We start from the raw sequence: 24776 nt of genomic DNA, 5'->3' as shown, positions 1-24776 counted from the left end.
GTGAGACACAATGAAAAGAGTTAGATTTATTAAAGTACACAGCAAGGAAGCAGCAGGCAAGCAGGATAGGTGGAAGCTGAAAATGCTGCCACCAGGATTGTAATCTGGAGGTAGGTATCTCAGGAAGAGTGCTGCTGGCGAGGGTTTTTTCTGTCATTGATTTCCTTACTGCTGGGAAGTTTTCCTGGGGGTTTCTTTATTTCCAGGGACCCAGGAGACCTTCACATCCTTCCCATACTGACCCTATGAAATTGCCCTGCTGAGGTGTCCATGTAGACTTCTTTTTCCTGACCTCATAAAGCTTTCTCTGGAATCCCAGTTGAAGGGACAGATTCTGTTTCCATGTTGGTCAGTCGCACAGATAAAATGTTTCTTTTCCCAGAAGACCAGTGTCACAGATTATTTTTTGTGCTACAGCATCAGCAAACCTACATCGGAAACAAGTCCAGCACCATGGCTAGCACCGCCAGGAGTCCAGAGTGAGAACAGTCACAGCCACACAGGTGTCTAGAAACTCTTCTTCCTTAGCACCACTAGCTCTTGATTTAAAACCCAGTACATACTATCGCTTATGGGCTTGCATCCTTTCTTCAGAACTACTCTAGAGAATCATGTATGTAGCTATGAAGTTGTCTTGGATTTAACATATTTAACATATTTTGTTGTGTCTTCCAGCTTCCTGACTCCTAAAAAGCACAGCTCTTAAAACGCTGGGAATTTCTGACTTGGTAAGTGTCTTTTTTATGCTAATGAAATGACTGTTGACTGGGGGCTCCTTGATAGGCTCAGGATGGGACTGGGTGATGGTGGAACAACTGTGATTAGAGGGATGGAACTTTTAGCCACACCCTCTGATCTTCAGAGGGAGTGGAGAGGTCTGATCTGAAGCAGTCACCAATGGCTAACGATTTAGTCAGTCACAATGAAACCTCCACAAAACCCTAAAGGACAGGTACTGGAGAGCTCTAGGTTGCCGATCAGGTGGAGATTCTGGGAAAGTGATGCACCTGCAGAGGGCACAGAAACCCCATTCCTCTTCCCCATGCCTCACCCTATGCTTCCCTTTCATCTGACTGTTCCTGAGTTCTACCCTTTTGTGATAAACAGACCATAATAAACAAACTGCTTGCCAGAGCTCTGTGAGCTGCTCTAGAACATAATCGCAATTTTGAGTAGGGGTTGTGGGAACCTCTGAACACTGATTGACAGCTGATCGCTCAGAGGCAGGGGTGACAACCCCGGCATGTAACTGACACCTGAAGTAGGGTCAGTCTTGGGACTAAGCCCTTAACCTCTAGTCTGATGCTGTCTCCAGATGACTAGTGTCAGGACTGAGTTAAATTATAGGACACCCAACCAGTGTCTGCACAGCAGTGGAGGGGAAACTCCACACACACTGTGGTGACCAATAGTGTTTTGTTAGGGTATAAAAAAAGCAATGCGGGCCGGCGCCACGGCTCAATAGGCTAATCCTCTGCCTAGCAGCACCGATACACCAGGTTCTAGTCCCGGTCGGGGCGCCGGATTCTGTCCCGGTTGCCCCTCTTCCAGGCCAGCTCTCTGCTGTGGCCCGGGAGTGCAGTGGAGGATGGCCCAAGTCCTTGGGCCCTGCACCCCATGGGAGACCAGGAGAAGCACCTGGCTCCTGCCTTCGGATCAGCGCGGTGCGCCGGCCGCAGCATGCCAGCCGCGGCGGCCATTGGAGGGTGAACCAACGGCAAAGGAAGACCTTTCTCTCAGTCTCTCTCTCTCACTGTCCACTCTGCCTGTCCAAAAAAAAAAAAAAAAAGCAATGCATTTGTTTCATCCTCTAGAGTGGCATCCCCAGTTTTTATCACATGCGATCGTTCTGAATGATAGACAGCTGTAAGGGTGGCGCTGTCTCACAAGAGCAGAGTGAAAGTTCTTAGCACCATTGCCTCTGGCTGCCTCTCTCCAAGTCCATTCCTCAACACCATACTTCTTGGTGGGATTTAATGTAACGCTGTTTCCCTTGACTTGAACCATGAAGACCATGAAATTATCAAGTGCTAGGTTTGTAAAAGACATTTACTAAAGTGTTTAACAAAGGTTATCTCAAGTAGCTCCTAAGAGCCTCCTAATTATAGCCACAGAGAACTTAGGAAAATTGCTCAGTGTCATAGAGCCAATGAGTGGTGTCACAGGATATTGATCCAGGAAAGCCGGTTCCAGAGCTCAGACTGCGAACTCTGAGACTGGGCTTGTCTCCTACAGACAACTCATCTGTGCTGTCGGTATGGGAATGTGCACATTTACTCTTACTCAGACCTTTGAGAGTATCTTTCCACACCATTAATAAACAGGGTGGGAAGACAAATCTACCACTTTGCAATCCGTGGAAGCTGTCTGACTTACCAGCAGTGCTGCTCATGATGGACCTAGGCACATTTTTGTTTGTTTCAGTTTATTGAAACTGTGGATTTGTTTCTTTTATTTTTTTCCTTCCTTCCTTCCTTCCTTCCTTCCTTCCTTCCTTCCTTCCTTCCTCTCTCCCTCCCTCCTTCCCTCCCTCCCTCCCTGCCCCCCTCCCTCCTTCCCTTGCTTCCTTTATTTCATTTGAAATGCAGAGAAACAGAGATAGAGAGAGACATACAGACAGAAAGAGATTTTCTATTTGTTGATTGACAGGCCTGGCCATGTTGAAGCCAGGATCTAGGAAATTGGTCTGGATCTCCTGTGTAGAGAGACTCAACTACTTGAGCCATGACTGGCTGTTTCCGAGGGTGTACATTAGCAGGAAAGTAGAATAGGAAGCATTCCTGGGACTGGAACCCAGGTACCCTGATATGGTATACAGGCATTACAAGCAGCATCTCAGCTACTGTGCCGAGTGCCCAGTTCAGGACTTGTTTCTTAACCATGAGTGTGATACACAAACAGAGTGTCAGTTTTGTTTCCAGAAAGAAAAATTTGTCAACGATGGAATATTTCCTTTTATAACTTCTCACTTTTTTTTTAGCCTGTTTAGTGTTTTGAGTTCTTAGTTTACATATCATGTTTTTCAAAGCCAAATGTGGGATCTGGATGAGCTAATAAGTTAAATATCAAAAGATCCATTAATGAAGGCAAAGCACAAGTAGTTCCTAATATTTTTAATCAAGTGCATATGGAAATTACTTTTTTCATCCAGAGATAGTAGCAATTTGTCAATTGTACATGATATCTACTAAAATTTTGCAACCTTCTAAAGTTTTAAGAGAAGACAAAACATATCTTTCTTTTCAAGAAAGAACACTAGAGTACACTGACAATTATTTATCTAGAGCTAGTGTCTAGGATAAGGCATAATATACAGATATTTTGGAGATTTCAATACCTAGACCAGCATGACCAGATATAACCATTTTCTTTTTGTAAAGGCCAAAACACAGCTTATGTATGAATGCTCAAGAACTGCCAACTGAGACAATATTTTTGTGTTATGTTAGTCCATGTGACGTTAGAGGAGTAAGTTAATGATTATTCTTGATCATAATCATTTCAAATTTTAATAATGTCCACAGATCATGAAATCAATACTCTTCTCCCTAAGCACTAAAAAATAAGTCGAAGAACTGTTTTATATATATATATTTATTCAATATTCATTAACTGTAAACAGCATAGTCTGCTTACTTGGATAGCGCCATTAAAATAGCAAGTAGCTCCTGGCTTCTCTCCTGTCAGCATCTTACATGAAAAAGTGGTGATTTTCCATCAGACATTTGACTCTTGTCAACTTGTGCAAATTGACTTGATGCAACTGCTACGAAGCATTTAGCAAATCACCTCCTTTTCCCATCCAGTTGCAGTTTCATTAGCTATGACTGCCACATTTTCAGCACATGCATAAATGCATGAATTTCTTCAATAGCCAAAAAGTAGACAAACAGGACTTAAATATATTCATAGAACATCCTACTTAGGATGAACGCTTTGTAAAATTACACAGCAAACTAGTTCTCAGGAATAAGGTGACTATCAGTTTCCAGTGTGGATCTATACATTACGTATAAGTTATATTTAGCTGAAAGTATATTTGTTATGCCTAGTTTCTGTCAGATATCAATGTTGCACTGATTTCCAATCAGCTATTTATTTCTATTCCTTCTGTAATCATGAACAGAACTTTCTGTGGCTCAATGTACTTTTGCTTCTCTTAGGGTTCCTCTAACATTATAAAATCAATCAAATATTTCTCTAACTCAAATGGAACCCTTACACATGCATATTATGTAACCAAAGACTTTTGGAAAGGAGATATTGAACTTGCCTGCACAATTCGAAGAGCTAAGTAGGCAGAGGTGTTTTAGAAGCTTATAGCCTAAATGTGTCGGGATATGATTTAATCAGCGATTTATGTAGGCATGCCAGTTACCTTGTGTGTATTTTTTCTTATTGAACTTTAATTTTTAGGTATAAAATCCAAATTCACCTAAAGTTTTAAATTGTGACCTTTTTTAGTTTAAAATTTCAGAATATGTTCCTAGAAGCTACTACTGACTCCCTCGTCCAAGATGAATCTTGGCAGAATTAATGACAAAAAGTACCAAGAAAGCTATGAGGGAACGTTAGTATAAGGAGAAGTATATGGACAAGGCATTTTGAAATTATTGGTTAAGGTGATAACTTTAACTTCAGACATGGGAGAGACTCAAAGGCAGGATAGAAGGAAGTCAATTATGCTTTGGAGGTCATTCTTATCTTCCTTCCTCTATACCTTTTTTTTTTTTTACTGTAATGAAATATTTTTTTAATTTTTATTTAATAAATATAAATTTCCAAAGTACAGTTTATGGATTACAATGGCTCCCCCCCATAACTTCCCTCCTACCCGTACCCCTCCCATCTCCCGCTTCCTCTCCCATTCCATTCACATCAAGATTCATTTTCAATTCTCTTTATATACAGAAGATCAGTTTAGTATATAGTAAGTAAAGATTTCAAAGTAAAGATTTCAACAGTTTACACCCACACAGAAACACAAAGTGTAAAATATTGTTTCAGTACTAGTTATAGCATTAATTCACATTGTTCAACACATTAAGGACAGAGATCCTACATGGGGGGTAAGTGCACAGTGAATCCTGTTGTTGAATTAACAATTGACGCTCTTGTTTATGACATCAGTAATCACCCTAGGCTCTTGTCATGAGTTGCCAAGATTATGGAAGCCTTATGAGTTCGCTGACTCCGATCTTATTTAGACAAGGCCATGGTCAAAGTGGAAGTTCTCTCCTCCCTTCAGAGAAAGGTACCTCCTTCTTTGATGGCCCGTTCTTTCCACTGGGATCTCACTCACAGAGATCTTTCATATAGGTGTTTTTTTGTTTTGTTTTGTTTTTTGTTGTTTGTTTTTTTTTTTTTTTTTTTTTTTTTTTGCCAGAGTGTCTTGGCTTTCCATCCCTGAAATACTCTCATGGGCTTTTTAGCCAGATCCAAATGCCCTAAGGGCTGATTCTGAGGCCAGAGTGCTGCTTAGGACATCTGCCCTTCTATGAGTCTGCTGTGTATCCCGCTTCCCATGTTGGATCGTTCTCTCCCTTTTTTTATCCTATCAGCTAGTATTTGCAGACACTATTCTTGTTTATGTGATCCCTTTGACTCTTAGACCTATCAGTAGGATCAAATGTGAACTGAAATTGATCACTGGGACTAGTGAGATGGCATTGGTACATTCCGCCTTGATGGGATTGAATTGGAATCCCCTGGCACATTTCTAACTCTACCATTTGGAGCAAGTCAGATTGAGCATGTCCCAAATTGTACATCTCCTCCCTCTCTTATTCACACTCTTATATTTAACAGAGGTCACTTTTCAGTTAAATTTAAACACCTAAGAATAATTGTGTGTTAATTGTAGAGTTCAACCAATAGTATTAAGTAGGACCAAAAAAAAAAAATACCAAAAGGGATAAAGTATTAAGTTCTTCATCAACAGTCAGGACAAGGGCTGATCAAGTCACTGTCACTCCATCTATATCTTGAGATGAATACCTGTGTACAAAGATCCTATCAAAGGGAGAACACATTAATTCTTCTCTCACATCTTCTTTCCAATCCCTCCCCTCCAAAGCCCCAAGGCAGATGGGTCATAATCTGAGAAGTATCTAAGGGCCTCTCCTTGGAAATCCAAGAGTACAGTTCCAACCTTTTGATTTATTTCATAGACTGAGAAATGAGTGGCTGATTCTCTGGGCCTAAGATTCTCGACCTTAAGGCCAAATAATAAGGACTTGCCCAGTCAACTGCCAGTACCTATTATGAAGTTAAAATATTTGTGGTAGAGTGGGATATTGGTAGAAAAAGCAGTTGTTCTTGGAATATCATAGAAAAGCTGCAGTCAGTCATTTATGGAACTTTGATATAGATATAGGTGGGGAAAGATAAACTCTTCAATAAATAAAACTGGAAAACATTGTCACCTATAAGAATAAAGACAAAATTAGATTCATATTTCCAGCTCCATTTCAAAAATAGGACAAATTAGAAAAAAATATGAAAAAGTAGAGGAAAAGGAGAGAAATTCAGTAACTTTGAAATTCTCAAAAAGAACAGAAGAGGAGAAGCTGGGACTTGAACCAGTGCCAGCACTTCAGGCAGGGCTTTAACCCACTGCACCACAGCACCAGCCCCCGAGAAATATTTCTTAAATAAGGTACAAAACTTGAATAATACGGTGTTATAAAATTGAATTAAAATATATTATGCAAGTGCCAGTGTTGTGGCGCATTGGGTTAAAGCCCTGGCTTGAAGCGCTGGCATCCCATATGGGCACCAGTTCTAGTCCTGGCTTCTCCTCTTCTGACCCAGCTCTCTACTGTGGCCTGGGATAGCAGTAGAAGACGGCCCAAGTCCTTGGGCCCCTGCACCCATGTGGGAGGCCCAGAAGCAGCTCCTGGCTCCTGGCTTCAGATTGGCTCAGCTCCAGCCATTGCGGCCATCTGGGGAGTGAACTAGTGGATGGAAGCCCTCTCTGTCTCTGTCTCTCTCTTTACCTCTCTCTGTAACTCTGTCTTTCAAGTAAATACAAATAAATCTTTAAAAATATATTATGCAAATTAAGAACAAATATTCACAAATGGACACTTTAATAAAAGAAAGACAAAAGAATTTTTTTAAGATTTATTTACTTACTTGAAAGAGTTATAGAAAGACAGAGGCAGAGAGAGAGAAGTCTTCCATCTGCTGATTTGCTATGCAAATAGCTGCTACCGCTGGAGCTGGGCCAATCCAAAGCCACGAGCCAGGAGCCAGGAGCTTCTTCTGTGGCTCCCAAGTGTGTGCAGGGGCCCAAGTATCTGGGCCATCTTCTACTGCTTTCTCAGGCCATAGCTGAGAGCTGGATCAGAAAAGGAGCAACTGGGATTTGAACCAGCACCAATATGGGATCCCAGCACTGCAGGTGGCAGCTTTACCCACTACACCAGTGTCAGCCCCATAGATATTCTTGGTACAGAAAACTGGATTAATATCAAGTATATTTACAGAACTCCATAAATTATTCAGAAAAATCACAAATGGAAAAGTGGATGTCCCTGGAGAAAAACGTAACTAATAATATGCAATCAGTAAAATGCAAATCAAGACAACAGGGCAACAGTATTTTGTACTCCTTTAATGTAAATGTAGAAGTTCTATGGATTCACATTTCTATATGCTAAGACACAGTAATTTATGCAACCCAAAAATTGTTTGCATACACTATAACAAATAAGCATAGAAATGGTCATAGAGGTGTTGTTCAAAATAGCAGAGCCCTAGAACAAATTCAAGTGCCCAACCATAAAAAAGTAAATCAACAAACATTTTATTCTCAAAATGAAATACTTGATAGCATTCAAGTTAAGGATACATATTATTTCAAACAGAAGGTTTTCTAGATTATATATATATATATATATATATATATATATCATGATATACTTTCTAAAGTTAAACAAAAATCCCTAATACTTAACAACATATATTTTGGGAATGCATCTGGATGCACTAACACTACATACGAAAGGAAAGCAATGGAATGGGGAAATCTATTGCAGGATGAGGAGAAGTGGTGGGGCAGTTGGGCTCGGGTTACAGCAAATGTTACAGTAAAATGCAAGGTAAAGGTCTAGGCCCTCACTTTTGTTTTCATAGTGTACTCACAGGTGCTTATTTAATTATTACAAATAAGCTGTTAAATGAAAGCAGGCCATCTACGGGCCAATGACTAGAATGTCATGCACCAATGGTTAAGATTAATTTGTAATCCATTTCTCACACCTGAGGTTTGATTTTAAAAGTTCAAATGTGTGTCCCTCCTCCCAACCTTTCAAAATAAAAGAATAATTTTCTGCAGAGTACAGAGTAAGTAACTTGGGGCCAAAAGCTAATCTTCAGTAGGGAAGAATCATCCCTGGAAGGAAAAAAGGCCATTTCCTTGTAAGTTATATTGAAGAACACGTCTTGGATTTCAGCTTAACAGATGACAAAGCATTACTGTGTAAGCTCTTCTACATTGGAAAGGCCGTTCAGTGTCTAGTAGTTTTATAAGCTTGAAGATACTAAAAGGGATTTAGGCTTCTGAGTCCTGTAAAGTATTAAAAACCAAGCTTTTCTGACCGTTCCTCACACAAATTCTTCTATGAGTCTGTTTTACCAGATAGACTAAGTTCATCTTATTAAAAGCTTGTTGAAGTAGGTAATCCCCTTTAACGATCCCCCCAAATAACCCAGTTCTGATTATTCCTAAGAATTGGGAGTATCTAGCCTGCTAGTTTTATTGTTCACTTTTATGTTGATAGAAAAAAAGAATACCATGCCTTTGTAGATAAAAAAAAAACCTTGTAAATATCCCTGATATGACACAAGTTTCATCAGTATCATATTCCCTGTGTTTAGCTTTAAACTATCAACAAATTACTATCTGGATTAATAAATATTAATTTGCATCTAATAATCGTGGTGCTTTCTACTTCTGAAAGTTCCTCTGTTTGAAAGTGATCATGGAAATTGTTTCAGGAGCCAACATCGTGGCATAGCGGGTAAAGCTGCCACTGGCAACACCGCATCCCATAAGGGCACCGCTTCATGACCCAGATCTTTCACTTCCAATACAGCTCCCTGCTGGTGGCCTGGGGAAAGCAGTGGAAGATAACCCTACTGTTTGGGCCCATGATAGCTGCATGGGAGACCTGGATAAAGCTCCTGATTTCTGGCTTCGGTCTGGCCCAGTCCCGGCTCTTGCATCCATTTGAAGGATGAACCAGAGAATGGAAGATAGATATCTCTCTCATTCTCTCTCTCTTTCTCTGTGTGTGTGTGTGTCTGGCTCTCCCTCTCTTTCTGTAACTTTAACTTTCAAATAAATATCTTAAGAAAAATTTTTCAGATACTTAGCTTCAATTAATGACTATCAACCTTCTGGCCCAATTGGCAGTTAAAGAAACTCTTTTCTTAGTGGTCAAATAATGTAGACAATGTATGCATATCAAATTAAAAGATGGCAAAAAAAAAAAAAAAACAGATTTGATATATGTTCAAGTTGAAAGAATAAAATGATGCAAGTTCATTTTAAACTAAATTTACTTAAGTCAATAGAAAGAAAGTGTACGAAAACAGTATGGCTATTTGGCAATTACAGCAGAGAGATGAGGGTAAAGGTACATGGGCAGTTTCGTTGTGGCTAATGTGGCTTCCTGTGATGGAACAGGCATCACATCTTTAACTATAATGTTCTTCTTTCTTTGTTTTCTTCTGAGAAAATTATGTTTTAAACTCCTGGGATCTATGACATACCAATTGTTCTTTAATAGATAAAAATCATTCTGATATCAGAAGAGAAGCCTTTAAGAGTACTAAGTGAGTCTAGTTCAAGGTTCATAATAATAGCTTCCTTCGTACATACTGCATGCTCAATCTGATCCTGGGCACTCTGCAGGTTATAAATCATCTAATCTTCACAGCAGTCTAGGAGGGGGAAAACTGGATTTGCATCTGGTACATGATTTGTACCTAGAGTATATAACTAACTATAACTATTGCAAGTCAATAATAAAAAGACAGCACAAAAGGATTTTTATAGATAATTCCATACAAATACATGCAAATGGCCAACTGCTAATTACATTTTATAGATGAGGACACAGACACACATGAAGCAAAAGAGAGGGTCCCAGGTGGTAGCCAGATTTCCAGCCTATGCAGACAGGATCACAGCCTCTACACAATGCTGCCTCTTGAAATTATCTCCCTTACACTATTCAATACATTCCTAGCATTCAGGAATGTGTTCTCCAAAATAATAAAAATATATCTGCCTTAACAAACAGCAGTGTTTTGGACAGAAGCCACAGCACAATATTTAAACCAAGGTGGTGCTTTTGTACCTACATGGCAAAAAATGTTGGTTTTCAAGTATTTACTTGGTGACATTCAAACTGTTATACAGCATGTAATGGAATTGATAGCTATTTTCTTAACAACTTACTTCTGCACCTGTACAAAGTTGTTTTAAGCTCTGGCTTCAGAAATACATTCTAACAATGAGCAAAAGGTATGCATTCTCCTAACAATTTTGAGTTACTAACTCCCTGCATCAGAGAAACCAAGGGAAAGATAATTTACTTTTTTTCTAACAACTTTGGAACAAGTCCAAAATCAATTTCTCAACTGTAAAAGGATAGTAAAAGAGAGGAAATAAGAAAATATCTTTGGGCAACAACTTCAATATCTATTTCTTTTCTCTTTTTAGCTTCTCTCTGTTCTCTCTCCCTTCTCCTCCCTCTTTCCACCCCCACTCCATCGCTGTTTTTCTGACTTACAGATGTTAAAAAGACTCCTGGTCCACAGCAAACATAAGTACATGATCAAGTAATCATGAGATTATATTTTCCATCAGAAAATTGATTTATTATAAATGACTTTAATACAAATTTTAAATAACTCCGTACATCATAAGAATAGAAATTTATGCTGTTATTTATCTCAAGTTAAGAAGGATCATTCATCTCCATAATTCACACTGTCAATTGGGATCAGAGGAATTTTTTTGTGACATAGAATAGTAGCAATACGAAGATTAAGAAGTAACTATCTTGGAAAACTAAAAAAAGATAATATTTGTTACTGGCACTGAAATTGGACTTGATAAGCTCACCTGATTGTGCATTTCATGTTATTCTCATTTGATATGCTCTTAATTAGAAAGCATCTGGCAAATGAACACCTGAGTGGCAGGTAGGCAGTGTGATGGAATAATAGCTCTTCATTTTGTTTAATGGGCTGTACTGAAACAACTTTTTCAGATCATGAAGTCTTTTGATTATTACCAAATAATTAGTACTGCAAAGCACCATTAAGTTAAGTTACCTTTTTCATGCACCTGCATTAAAGAGAGAATGAAGGGAAAACACATATTGCTTGGCTTACCGTCTGGTGTCAGAGATGGTTATTAGCTTATAGGTTCTCTGAAGCCAGGCTAATTATGCTACTGTGGTTAAATGATTTACTCTCATTTTGGAGTACCCAAGAGCGTGCTGTGCCAACATATGGTTTTCAAAACCATACCTATAAAGTTCATTTATATCCTTCCCATCAAACTCTGATCTTGCCTTTGTGAGCTTTAGTACTCTTGTACGTTTCGTTAGTTGCATTTCCTGACTACTGTTTTACAAATGAAGGAACTTCTGGGCTTGTGAAAGACTCCTTAAGTTCCTGTAAGATGTTTTTAATAAAAATCTATCAAATTGTATTCTAGGAGCCTCAGAGTAAATCAAGCTATAAGTGTATATCACAGCTGGAACATGACCACTTGGTCAAATGGTTTATTGGTTACCAGGATTACTGATTCTTCCAGATAAAAACTAGAGTCTATTTAGCTAGCATGTATCTCAACAGAGCAGACGAAAAAGGGACTAATGTCAGCCCAGTGGATGGTTCTGCTTATTCAGTTATAGTCTCATTAACTTCTTCCAAGAATGAAGCAAGCAGGGATTCAAGCAGGGAACAAGGGAATGCTTGATAACTCTGCAGGCCAAATGATGACAGATATACAAATAGTTACATATCACTGGGTGTGACTTGATCCACTAATTAACTCACTCATTCAACAAATATTTCTTGTCTGCCTACTATGTGCCAAGGACTGTTCTGAAACCTAGCATAATAACAGTAAATGAAACAGATAGAATTCTTATTTTCAGATTGCTTTTAATTGAGTGATTTTTTAAAAGTATGAAACAAATACATATATATACATATATATGTATTTCAATCAAAATACCAATGGCAACTTTCTTAGATTAGAAAAATGATGTTAAAATTCATATGAAAACAAGAGACCCTGAATAGCTAAAGCTTTCTTATACAAAAAAAACAAAGCCAAGACATCACAATACCACATTTCAAGACATACTACAGGGCAGTTATAATCAAAACAGCCTGGTATTGGCACAAAAATAGACAGGTAAACCAATGCAATCGAATAGAATCTCCAGAAATCAATTCATGCGTCTGTAACCAACTAATACTTGACAAAGGAGCTAAAATCAATTTCTGGATCAAGTACAGAATCTTCAATAAATAGAGCTGGAAAAACTGGATTTCTGCACACAGACGTATGAAACAAGACCCCTATCTTACACGTTATACAAAAATCAACACAAAATGGATCAAGAATCTAAATCTACAACCAGTTGTTATCAAATTTCTAAAGGAGAACATTGGGGAAACTCAGCAAGACATGAGTATAGGCAAAGACTTCTTGGAAAAGACACCAGAAGCCAAAGACATAAAAACCAAAATAGACAATTGGTATTAAAATTTTAGAAGCTCCTGCATTGCAAAAGACACACTCAGCAATGTGAAGAGGCAACTGACAAAATGGGAGAAAATATTTGCAAACTATGAGACTGATAATGGATTGATATCCATCTGAGGGCAAGTGCTGTGGCATAGTAGGCTAAGCCTCTGCCTGTGGCGCCTGCATCCCATAGGGGTGCTGGTTTGTGTCCCAGATGCTTCTCTTCTGATCCAGCTCACTGCTTATGGCCTGGGAAAGCACTAGATGACGGCCCAAGTGCTTGGGCCTTGGCACCCAAGTGGGAGACCCAGAAGAAGCTCCTGGATCCTGGCTTCAGATCGCCTAGCTCTGGCCATTGCAACCATTTAGGGAGTGAACCAGCAGGTGGAAGACCTCTCTGTGTGTGTCTCTCCCTCTCTTTGTCTCTCCCTCTCATTGTCTGTAATTGTAACTCTCATATAAATAAATAATTTTTAAAAGATTGATATCCAGAATCTATTAAGAGCTCAAGAAACTAAACATAGATTTTTTTTTGACAGGCAGAGTGGACAGTGAGAGAAAGAGACAGAGAGGAAGGTCTTCCTTTTTTCCGTTGGTTCACCCCACAGTGGCCGCTGCGGCTGGTGGACAGTGCTGATCTGAAGCCAGGGGCCAGGTACTTCCTCCTGGCCTCCCATGAGGGTGCAGGGCCCAAGGACTGTGGGCCATTCTCCCCTGCACTCCCGGGCCAGAGCAGAGAGCTGGACAGGAAGAAAAGCAACCGGACAGAATCCGGTGCCCTGACCGGGACTAGAACCCGGGACGCCAGCACCGCAGGCGGAGGATTAGCCTATTGAGCCACAGCACCGGCCTACAAGAAACTAAACAACAACAAAACAAAATATCCAGTTAAGAAATGGACAAAGGACTAGAATAGGCATTTTTCAAGAGAGGAAATTCAAATGACCAACAGACACATGAAAAAAAATGCTTAGGATCACTAACCATCAGGTAAATGCAAATCAAAACCACAATGAGGTTTTACCTCACCCCAGTTAGAAACCAGAAATATAAACAAACGATAAATACTGATGAGGATGTGGGGGAAAAGGTACCACAGTCACTGTTCCTGGGAATGTAAACTAGTACAGCCATTGTGGAAGACAGTGTGGAGATACCTCAGAAAGCTGATGATGGATACATCAGATGATCCTGCAATCCCACGCCTGAGAATTTACCCGATAAATGAAATTAGCATAGGAAAGAGTTATCTGTATGCCCCTGTTTGTTGCAGCTCAATTCACAATAACTAAGATATGGAATGAACCCAGATGTCCATCAGCTGATGGCTGGATAAAGAAATTATGATATATATACACTATGGATTACAACTCAGCCAAAAAAAATTAATGAAATCTTGTCTTTTGCAACAAAATGGATGGAAACCATTATAGTTAGTGAAATAAGTGAGTCTCCAAAAGACAAATATGTTACCCCTTATCTGTGGTAACTGCAATAGAGCACTGAAAATATAATGTATTGGAGTGAAATTGACATTTTGAGCTTCAATTGTTGTTTACAGCCCTGAGAAGTGTTTTTTTTTTCCTTGCTATTTGTTGGACTCTTTACTTAGTGTAGGGTGGATGTTATGAGAATAAAGTAGATCTTTGTAAAAATTAAGAGAGGAAATAGAAGAGGAAGGAGGAGGAAGGGTTAGAGCATGGGCTCGAGGGAGGATAATGTGGGAAGTCTCACTATGTTCCTAAATCTGTATACATGAAATAATGAAATTTGTATACCTTGATAAAATTTAAAAAGAATTAATGACGCTGTCATGTGGAAAGAAATAGCAAGAACAGTTGCCTATCTCAATCTTAACAATACGTAACAGAAGAAAAACCAAGAACATCTCTGAGAATCTGGAGCACAGGTAGATTTTTTGTTTGGGATTATCACCACAAATGTGGACTAAAAACTCATGCATCAATTTTAATTTAAAGTGATCCCTGTCTATCCCAACAATGATTGAAAAACACTATTCATTGTAAAAAGCAAACTCATTGAAGAAGCATTAATATTTTTTAAATACACCTTATAGCCCATAAATTGTTATCAAATTTTCACTACATAAAACTGCATGTAAGTATTCCTGATATTGAATTATATATAAAAGGCTTAGTGTTCAAATCAAGAAGTTACGTTCATGTAGAATTTTCATCTGTACACATCTTTCATCAAGACATTCTTAAAATAACCCATTTTTGCATTTTGGAATTAAAGATCAAACATGAAGGTGCTTCATGAATTAGTAATTTCTCTGTGGTACATCTCTGTCCAGTTCTCTTAAAGGACTTAGGTGCTGATTGGATTGGTTTTCTCTTGGGCCTACTTGAGGTTCCAGGTGCCTTCAAAGTCAACAAACACTGCCTCATTTCCTATCACAATCCACTCAGTGGTCCCTTGGTTCCCATAGAATACTCAGGAAATGCCCAATAAATATTTGAATGACTTTAATCCAAAGGTTTTGTAAGGTTTATTTTTTGTCACACATCTCAAGGAAAGCATTATGAAGAGATACTTCATAAAGTCTGAAATTCAAAATTTGTTATTTGAGGGAATTTTTGAGTTTATAAACTGAGTGTATGTTTCTTTTTCTTCCCAGGAGCAATGCTTCACATTACAAATAGTCAAATAGCTTGCATTATTTTTACTGAAACAAACTAAGGAAATGATTATTTTGAAAGGTATATTTTTAAAGTTGTTTTTCTCTTTTCCACTAGGGTCTAACTGTAGAAGACATGTTTCTTGGGAACAGTTTAAATATATCCTCTATATCAAGAGGAAATCACTTTAAAATGAACTTACTCTGGTGAATTTCTTTGAACTCAAACAACATTTTTCATTGATGTTGCAAAGAATACTCTAAGCAACTACATTACTTTCTAATCCTTAGAATCTTACATAAATTAATCTGGTATTTTGTAATTACAAAAACTCAGTTCTGTAGTCAAAGGATAGGTGCAATGTAGGAAAATGCTTATATAAAGTAAAAAATGGTTTATAACGTATTTATAGCAAAATTCATTAATGCATACATGAATATACTAAGAATCTTAAAATCTTAAAGCAGTTTTCATCTATAACATTTGAATTAAGACTTTCAATCATCTCAACACATATATCAGCTCTCCAATTTATATTTTTCAGGGATTTTTTTTTTGCGTTTTTCTGAATAATGGGCAAAGGCAATATTTATACTTTGTTGTTGTGTTTTTTTTTTTTAAGTGAATCACCCTTTTTTAATTTACTATTTTTTCTTTTCTAATTTTCAGTAATGTGAAATATCTGGCCATGGGCTACATAAGGCCCAGAAAAATCATTCGGTCTGGCTCTGCCACAGCAAGCAACCACAGGTGGAACTCAAAGAACTTAATCTCTTTATAATAGGCTAATTTTTAATTTGATCATCTTGTATGACCCATGAATAATTTTATAACTATCCAAATGGCCTTTGGCAGACAAAATGTCCCCCTTACCTACTTGAGTGTATGGGAATGTACTGGTCCATGTTCTGATGCAAAACACTGATATGCTTCTCATTTTTTCTTTCAACCAGTAACTGGAAGAGCCACTGATGATTGAACTTTGCTTCTCTTGTCCTCTTAATACTTCTTTCATTCAGTAAAAAGCAGTATGCTTCTGATAAGAACATATGCTACACTTGATCTTAGCCAAAAGGCCAAGAAGTGGTAAGGAATATGCTTGAGTGTTTAAATTCATGACTTCAGCCTTGCACCTTCCTTTAATTGTCATTTCTTTGTCATTTGACAAGTGATCTTCCCTGTATTTGCAGTAAAGGACAGGCTAGAGTATGTATAGTCTTGGCTACCAAGTTTAAGAGCTTGGTATACTTGGAAAGGATTCAGGGAATGGGCCAACATTTGACTAAAAAGTAAAATCTACAGGAGGATGATTAAAAGGCACATCTTTATGGTTATTTAAGGCAGTCAAGAAGCATATACATTATGGTGACATTTTCTTTGGGATTCATTCTTATCTATTGTCACTCAAAGGTTTTAAAATAGGAAAGTTTTATAGCCAAAAAAAAATACAAAATAACTTTTTTTTTCCTATTAACCTTTCACAGTGACATCTCTGTATCTTGGATTCGTTTAGTCACCAGCTAGATTTGAAAGGATGAAAAGAGGGAATTTGAGGGAAGAAATTCTGATCAGCATAAAGTAAATTATAAATACTACCTTACTTGTATACCACCTTATTGGTATAACTCTGCTTTAGGCGAGGACACATTTCTTATTTGCATACCTTTTGGTTGTAGTTGTTTGCATTTATTTATCTTGCTTTCCTTGCCCAGTATCAACAAAAGATACTAATATTAATCTTGAGAGAATAAAGCTTTTTTGCATTTGGACCTTAGAAATATACTTATTTGCTTTCTAGCAGAAACTGCTGCCTAAATGATGAACTCCACTATCAAAATCAACAAATGGCTCCGTGACTTTGGCTCAATCCCTCCTTGAAGTCATTGACCCTCTAAAGTTCATGGGTCTGTAATCAATAATCCTAAATTGCTCCTTCTTTTTTTTCCTATTTTTGATCTCAATGCTTATTTTTCCTCCAGAACACAATCTTACTTTCATTAATCTGCATCCAGCGTATGGCTTATCACCCACTACCTTTCTGCAACATTCATATTTAAAAATCAATAATAGACCAAAGTTTCTTTCCCATGGAATAAGCTTGTAACTTTATCTGATAACAAATTTTAAAATCTAGATTTGCTGAAAAAATATGGTGCTGGCAGTAAGTGAATATGCTACAGATAGAAAAATAACTTATAAATTGGTAAAATATAAATTAGTATATAAAAAGAGAATGAGCATAATATACCTGTCAGAAAGCAGAACTGTTCCTATGAAATGTCTTCTAGATGAGACCATGTCTAAAAGCAAAATTGAAAACTCTTGTATTTATCATCCTGAGAGAAAAAGAATTGTTGTTTTTGCTTTTCCTTCAGAAGTAGAGACAGATGCCATGACAGAATTCTACCAACAGATCTTTCATGTGAGAGGAGATAATTGTTTTTCTGTGGTGGAATGAAATTGAAGGGCTAGGCAAGGGTCTATTTGCTGTCCCATCCTCTGGGGATGGCAACGTTAGGGCAGATGAGCATGAACTGTTTCAGGATCTGGACCAGCACAGCCTGGTCCAGCCCTGTGGACCCCATCTCTACTTATGCGGTTATTTGATTTGTGATCATAACTCAGGCATGGATACATGTTCATTTTCTTTTCTATCTCTCAACAGATATTTTCCACTTAAATTCAGATCTGGTGACACTTCTAGGAAATATTTGTGTTTCCAATAATATTTACCATTGTGATCATTTATTTAATGCTTGACAGCTATAAAAAACATGGGTCAACATATAGACTTCTAGAAAAGTATTAAGAAAATGACAATGGATATGAACACATCCTTCATAGTTGTAGGAAGGTTGCTTTTTGTAGATTCAGGTGATTTATTCCTTATGAATATATGATTTAAGAAAGTTATATAAAATATCTTAATTCTACTCTAAAAACATCAATAAAAGATTTTCCATGAAACTCCTCAATAAAATAGAAATAATTTGGGTTCATTAGAGAATACATACAGATGAAAAACACAGAAAGTGAATTCAAAATAATGAGGAAGGCAGATGAATAGAAGATCTGAACCTCAAAGAAAATTATTTAATGAAGGTAAAGACGTGCCATACAAATGGTCCCAGAACACAGAGGAAAAACTGAGAATCAAGAGCAGAAGGTAATAATAAAATACATATCTTACTTTGAAGATAATAAGCTTCTCAAGAGATAATGAATCAATTGAAACTACCAAGGAGTGATGCATGAAAGAAATATGCTGGACTAAATTAAAATTTAAAACTTCTGCTCCATGAAAGGCACTGTCAAGGGAATGAGTAAACAAGACACAGAAAGAGAAAATATTTGCCAAGGACACATCTGATAAAGTACTGCCATCCAAAAACATGTAAAGAACTATTAAAATTTAACAAAAACAAATTGATCAACTCAGTTTGGAAATGAGTAAAAGATTTGAATAGACGTGATAGTGAATGTGCATATGAAAATATATTCAACATCACACTTCACATCAAATCTACATGGAGAGAAGATTCCCATGCAACAAAATGCAAGCATTAACACCCAAATCCAGACACTAACAACAACAACAACTGGTAAGGATATTCAACAATAAGAATTATCTTTCACTTGCTGGTGGAAATGCAAGGTGGTGCAACAGAGTAGGAAAATTTTTGGGCAGTTTCTTATAAAATTAAACTTCTCTTACTATACAGTTCATCAGTTACTCACCTTGGTATTGCTCAAGGACATTGAAAACTAAAAGAATACCTAAAATGCAATGTACTGGAGTGAAATTAACATTTTAGGATTCAATGATTGTTTATAGCCCCTATCTCTTCTGTTGAGGAAGTTTTTGTTATTTTTGTTTTACCTTCATACTATTTGTTGAACTCTTTTACTTAGTGTAGGGCTAACTTTACTATCACTAATTAAACTGAAAGTAGATTTCTGTAAAAATTAAGAATGGGAATGGGGGAGGGAGAAAAAGATGTGTTGAAGTATGGGTGGGAAGGAGGGAGGTTAGGAAGTGCCACTATGTTCCTAAATCTTTATATATGACATACATGAAACTTGTATAACATAAATAAAATTTAAAAACTCAAATCTATAGAAAAGCCTGCACACAGACATTTATAGCATTTTAATTCTTATTTGAAAAAATGTAGAAGAAAAGCTAAGATGTTTTAAGATGCAGGCAAATGAATAAACAGTAGTATATCTAGACAATGGAAGCTAACACAATGCCAAAAAGAAGTGAGCTAGCAAAGCCATGAGAAGCCCTCGAAGAAAGTAAAATACTTTTTACTAAATGAAAGATGTCTATCTGAAAAGGCCAAATGCTATGATTCTAACTATGTGATACCATGGAAAAAAGCAACCTTATGGAGACAGCAAAAAGGTCAGTGGTTGCCAAAGACTCAGGGGAGGAGAGCGTAAATGGACAGAATATGGTGGAATTTTAGGGCCATACAGCTATGTTCTTTATGAGACTATACTGTTGGACATCTATCATTGTATGTGTGTCAAAATTCACAGAATGGGAAACGTCAGGACTGGACTGAATTGTAAACTATGGACAGTGTGTGATAAAGTGCAACTTCATCAGTTTTTTTTTTTTTTTTTTTTTTTTTTTTTTTTTTTTGACAGGCAGAGTGGACAGTGAGAGAGAGAGAGAGAGACAGAGAGAAAGGTTTTCCTTTTTGCCATTGGTTCACCCTCCAATGGCCGCCGCGGCCGGCGCACCGCACTGATCCGATGGCAGGAGCCAGGTACTTCTCCTGGTCTCCCATGGGGTGCAGGGCCACTGCACTCCCTGGCCACAGCAGAGAGCTGGCCTGGAAGAGGGGCAACCAGGACAGAATCCGGCGCCCCGACTGGGACTAGAACCTGGTGTGCCGGCGCCGAAAGGCAGAGGATTAGCCTACTTCATCAGTTTTAAAACATGGACTCCTCTGGTGCAGGAAGTTGATAATGGGTGAGGGTGTATGTAGATGCAAAGATATATGGGCACTCTGTGTAATATCTGTGAATTTTGTCATAAACCTAAAATTGCTCTAAAAAATGAAGTCTTCATTTAAAAGAAACAGTGTAATATTTGTTATTAGAAAAAGAAAATTTATAACTCTTTTTTCCTACTATAACTTTCTTCATTTCTGAGATTGCATATTTTAAATTAATATTTTGGGAGAACGCGGCTATTCATATAAGAGACTTCATGAATTATAATGTTATAAATTTATTTATAACTGATATTTCTTTCCAGTTACCCTGATTTCATGTCATAATTTGATAACACAATTCATGAGTTTCAGTGTATCTTCTGGCTACGTGCATAACAAAAATTAAAATTAGTTATCCTATTCAACAAAGTAAAACTCATACAAAGCAATGTTTTTAAACTTTTAATAATATATATAACATATATTAAATAACAGCTCTGAGAAGATGTCTATGTTGTATTTCTCAATATCCAATATCTGAGGGGAATTTTCTAAACCGGAATTACTGTTGTAGATGTCTTCTTCATGTGGACATAGCAAAATAAGTCTTTTTTAAGTTTTTATTAATAGAGAACAGATTTCACATATTTTCGTAGGTACAATTCTGAGACGATAACTATACTTTTCTCTCTCCTTCAGGCCCCCTTCCTTCCTTCCTTTCTTTTTTTTCTTTAATCTTTGAAATAACTTAATTTCAATTTACTTTATAATCACAGGCTTTAATGAACCATTAGACATAATGTTGAACAAATAAAAAGTAGAAAGAGCATTGGCCCACAGGAGTTTAAACAAGTTCTAAATGGGGCCGCCGGTGCTGTGGCATAGTGGGTAAAGCCACCACCTGCAGTGTCGGCATCCCATATGGGTGCCAGTTGAGTCCCAGGTGCTCCACTTCCGATCCAGCTCTCTGCTATGGCCTGGGAAAGAGAAGCTCCTGGCTCCTGGCTCCTGGCTCCTGGCTTTGGATCAGCACAGCTCCGACCATTGCAGCTGACTGGGGAGTGACCTCAATCTCTCTCTCTCTCCCTCTGCTCTGTGTAACTCTGCCTTTCAAATAAATAATAAATCTTTTTTAAAAAGATAAACAAGGGCTAAAAACAAAAATCAAATCCTGAGATGTCAGTATCATTATACTTTTTTTGTAATCTGTATTAATACCACATATCAGAGAAAACAAATGGCATTTACCTTTATGAAACTGATTTATTTCACTAAACATAATGGTATCTAGTTGCATTCATTTTCCTGCAAACAAGATTTCACTCATTTTTATGGCAGAGTAGTATTGCATTGTGTGTATATATACCATATGTCCCTTTATTAAAAGATTTACTTTATTTATTTTAAAGATTTACAAAGAGACATAGAGAAAGAGAGAGAGAGAGTGAGAGAGAGAGAGAGAGAGAGAGGTCTTCCATCTGCTGGGTCACTCCCCAAATGACTGCAAGGCTGGAGCCAAGCCAATCCATAGCCAGGAGTCAGGAACTTCTTCTGGTTCTCCCACGTGGGTGCATGGGGCCCAAGGATTTTCCCAGGCACATTAGCAGGGAGCTGGTTCAGAAGTGGAGCAGTGGGGACTAGAGCCAGTGCCCATATGGAATGTGTGTGCAGCAAGCTGGGGCTTTAACCCTCTGTGCCACAGCCCTGGACTCTATAAAACATTTTAGTTATCTGGTCATCAGTTGACAGATATCTGGGTTGATTCCATGTCTTAGCTATTTTGAATTGAGCTGCAATAAACATGAGGATACAAATAACACTTTAATATGCAGGTTTCATTTCCTTTAGGTACATTACCAGGAGTGCAATAGCTGGGTTATATAGTAGATCTGTTTTCATATTTCTAAGGAAACTTTGTACTCTCTTCCTTAATGGTTGTGATAGTTTACATTCTGAACAACAGTGTGTTAGGTTACCTTTTTCTCCACATCTTCACCAGCATTTATTGTTTTTTGGTTTTTGGATGACAGCCATATTAACTGGGGTGAGGTCAAACTTCATTGCAGTTTTTATTTGCATTTTCCTGATCAGTGATCCTGAGTATTTTTTCGTGTGTTTTTTGACCATTTGCATTTCAATCTTTGACAAATGCCTGTTCATATTCTTTGCCCATTTTTTAAACCAGATTGTTTGTTTTCTTCTGTTGAGTTTCTTGTGACCTTCATAGATCCTTGATATTAATCCTTTATCCATTTCATAGTTTGCAAATATTTTCTCCCATTCTGTCCCTTCTCTCTTTGTTGAGTGCTTGTTTTGCTGTGCAGAGTTCTTAGCTTGATGCAATCTCATTTGTCTATATTTGCATTTATTTCCTGTACTTCTGGAGTCTTTTTGTTTTATTTTATTTTATTTTATTTTTTTATTTTTGACAGGCAGAGTGAACAGTGAGAGAGAGAGACAGGTCTTCCTTTGCCGTTGGTTCACCCTCCAATGGCCGCCGCTGCAGCCGGCGCACCGCGCTGATCCGATGGCAGGAGCCAGGAGCCAGGTGCTTTTCCTGGTCTCCCATGGGGTGCAGGGCCCAAGCACCTGGGCCATCCTCCACTGCACTCCCTGGCCATAGCAGAGAGCTGGCCTGGAAGAGGGGCAACCGGGACAGAATCCGGCGCCCCAACCGGGACTAGAACCCCGTGTGCCGGCGCTGCAAGGTGGAGGATTAGCCTATTGAGCCACGGCGCCGGCTTCTGGAGTCTTTTTGAAGCGTTTGCCTATACCAATGTCCAGCAGAGTTTCCCCTATGTCTTCCTCTAGTAATTTGGTGTTATCATGTCAGAGATTTATCCTTGATCCACTGTGACTTGATTTTTGTATAAGGTGTAAGGTAGGGATCTTGTTTCAAACTTCTTTATGCAGAGATACACTTTACCCAACAATTACTTTATTGTTGTTGTTAAAGAGAATGTCCTTTCTGCAGTGATTGATTTTAGCTCATTTGTCATAGATTAGCTGGTTATAGATGTGTGGATTAATTTCTGAGGTTTTTATTCTGTTCCATTGGTATACATGCCTATTTTTATGTCAGTACCAGGGTGTTTTAATTATAACTGCCCTGTAGTATGTCTTGAAATCTGGTATTGTGATGTATCTGGCTTTGTTTTTGTTGTTTAAAATTGCTTTAGCTTTCAGGGTCTCTTGTGTTTCTGTATGAATTTTAGCATTGTTTTTACTAACTATGAGAAGAAATTATGCATACAACTTGATAAACTTGCCTTTCTATGCTGAGCTTCCAAATGGCTGCCTCAAATTATTTGTAAAATTTAAAAGCTTAAAAAATGTTGAAAGATTTTCAAACCAAGGACATTTGACCACAAAAAATGAACATGAAACAAATTTTAAAACTTTTCCATTTGTGAAGTTGAACTGAAGTTTCCATGTAATATATAGATAATTTATGATATTGCCATGAATAAACCATTTTATAGAGAACTTATAAAGCTCTGAATTTTGTCTCTGACCATTCCTTCCATTAGAGGCAAAAATTTTTCAAAGTAGTTAAAGCCTCTTCTGTCATCTCAATTTTCTTCCAAAATAGTTTCTAAGCACAAGATTTTGGTAAAAAGTAAGACATCAAAATGAATCCAATTTTTTTTCTTTTGAAAAAAAGTTAATTTCAGTATATATAGAGTAGCATAGGATCGAATTTGAGCTCTAAGGTAGAAATCAGGTTAATTTTAAATCATTTCCTCATATGATATTAATTATTTACATTTCTACTTCTTTTTTAAGATCTATTTATGTATTTGAAAGGCACAGTTACAGAGGGAGGGAGACACAGAGAGAGAGGGAGAGGGAGGCCTTCGATCTGCTGGTTCACTCCCCAAATGGCTGCAACAGCCAGGGATGGGCCAAGGTAATATTAGGAGCCAGGAGCTTCTTCTGTGTCTCTGTACTTGGGCTGTCTTCCAATATCCCGCTGTTTTCCCAAGTGCATTAGCAGGGCTGTATCGTAAGTGGAGCAACTGTGATACAAATTAGTGCCCATTCGGAATGCCAGGGTTGCAGGCGCCAGCTTTAACAGCTGTGTCACAATGCTGGACCTGACATTTCTACTTCTAAGAAAAAAGGTCAAATCTAGTATTCTGTAAAAATATATTCAAATTTTTATGTAATTAAATTAGGTAAATGCATCACTGACAGAGGCAGGATGCCTATGCTTAAATGCCTTCTGCAAACTGACCAGAGTTTATAGTTATGTTACATGAAATTGTATCTGAAATTTATACATGAACACTGTAGACATACCTAAAGCAAAATCTGAGGCAACTTAATGCATTTTTTGTTAATTGCATAGATTTTATGACATAGTCACTATTTTGTTCTTTCCATGTAAATGATAAATTG

General features: G+C 37.8%; 1 long non-coding RNA gene and 1 pseudogene across 2 annotated transcripts in view; one reads left to right on the top strand and one right to left on the bottom strand.

Annotated features, from left to right (window-relative positions):
* Positions 1 to 231: 231 nt before the first annotated feature.
* LOC108178859 (uncharacterized) overlaps positions 232 to 24776 on the top strand; it is a 63481-nt gene continuing 38936 nt past the window's right edge. The window contains exons 1-2 of one of the 2 annotated variants that reach the window (XR_007914047.2): positions 232 to 503; positions 676 to 728. This is a non-coding gene — a long non-coding RNA (uncharacterized lncRNA). The remainder of the gene's footprint in view (positions 504 to 675; positions 729 to 24776) is intronic. The other variant, XR_007914046.2, reaches the window with a different exon arrangement.
* Positions 16397 to 16514, bottom strand: LOC127487310 (U2 spliceosomal RNA; annotated as a pseudogene).

The sequence above is a fragment of the Oryctolagus cuniculus genome, chromosome 2 (assembly GCF_964237555.1).
Source record: "Oryctolagus cuniculus chromosome 2, mOryCun1.1, whole genome shotgun sequence".
Classification (NCBI taxonomy): domain Eukaryota; kingdom Metazoa; phylum Chordata; class Mammalia; order Lagomorpha; family Leporidae; genus Oryctolagus; species Oryctolagus cuniculus.
This window is presented reverse-complemented; position numbering and strand designations above follow the sequence as displayed.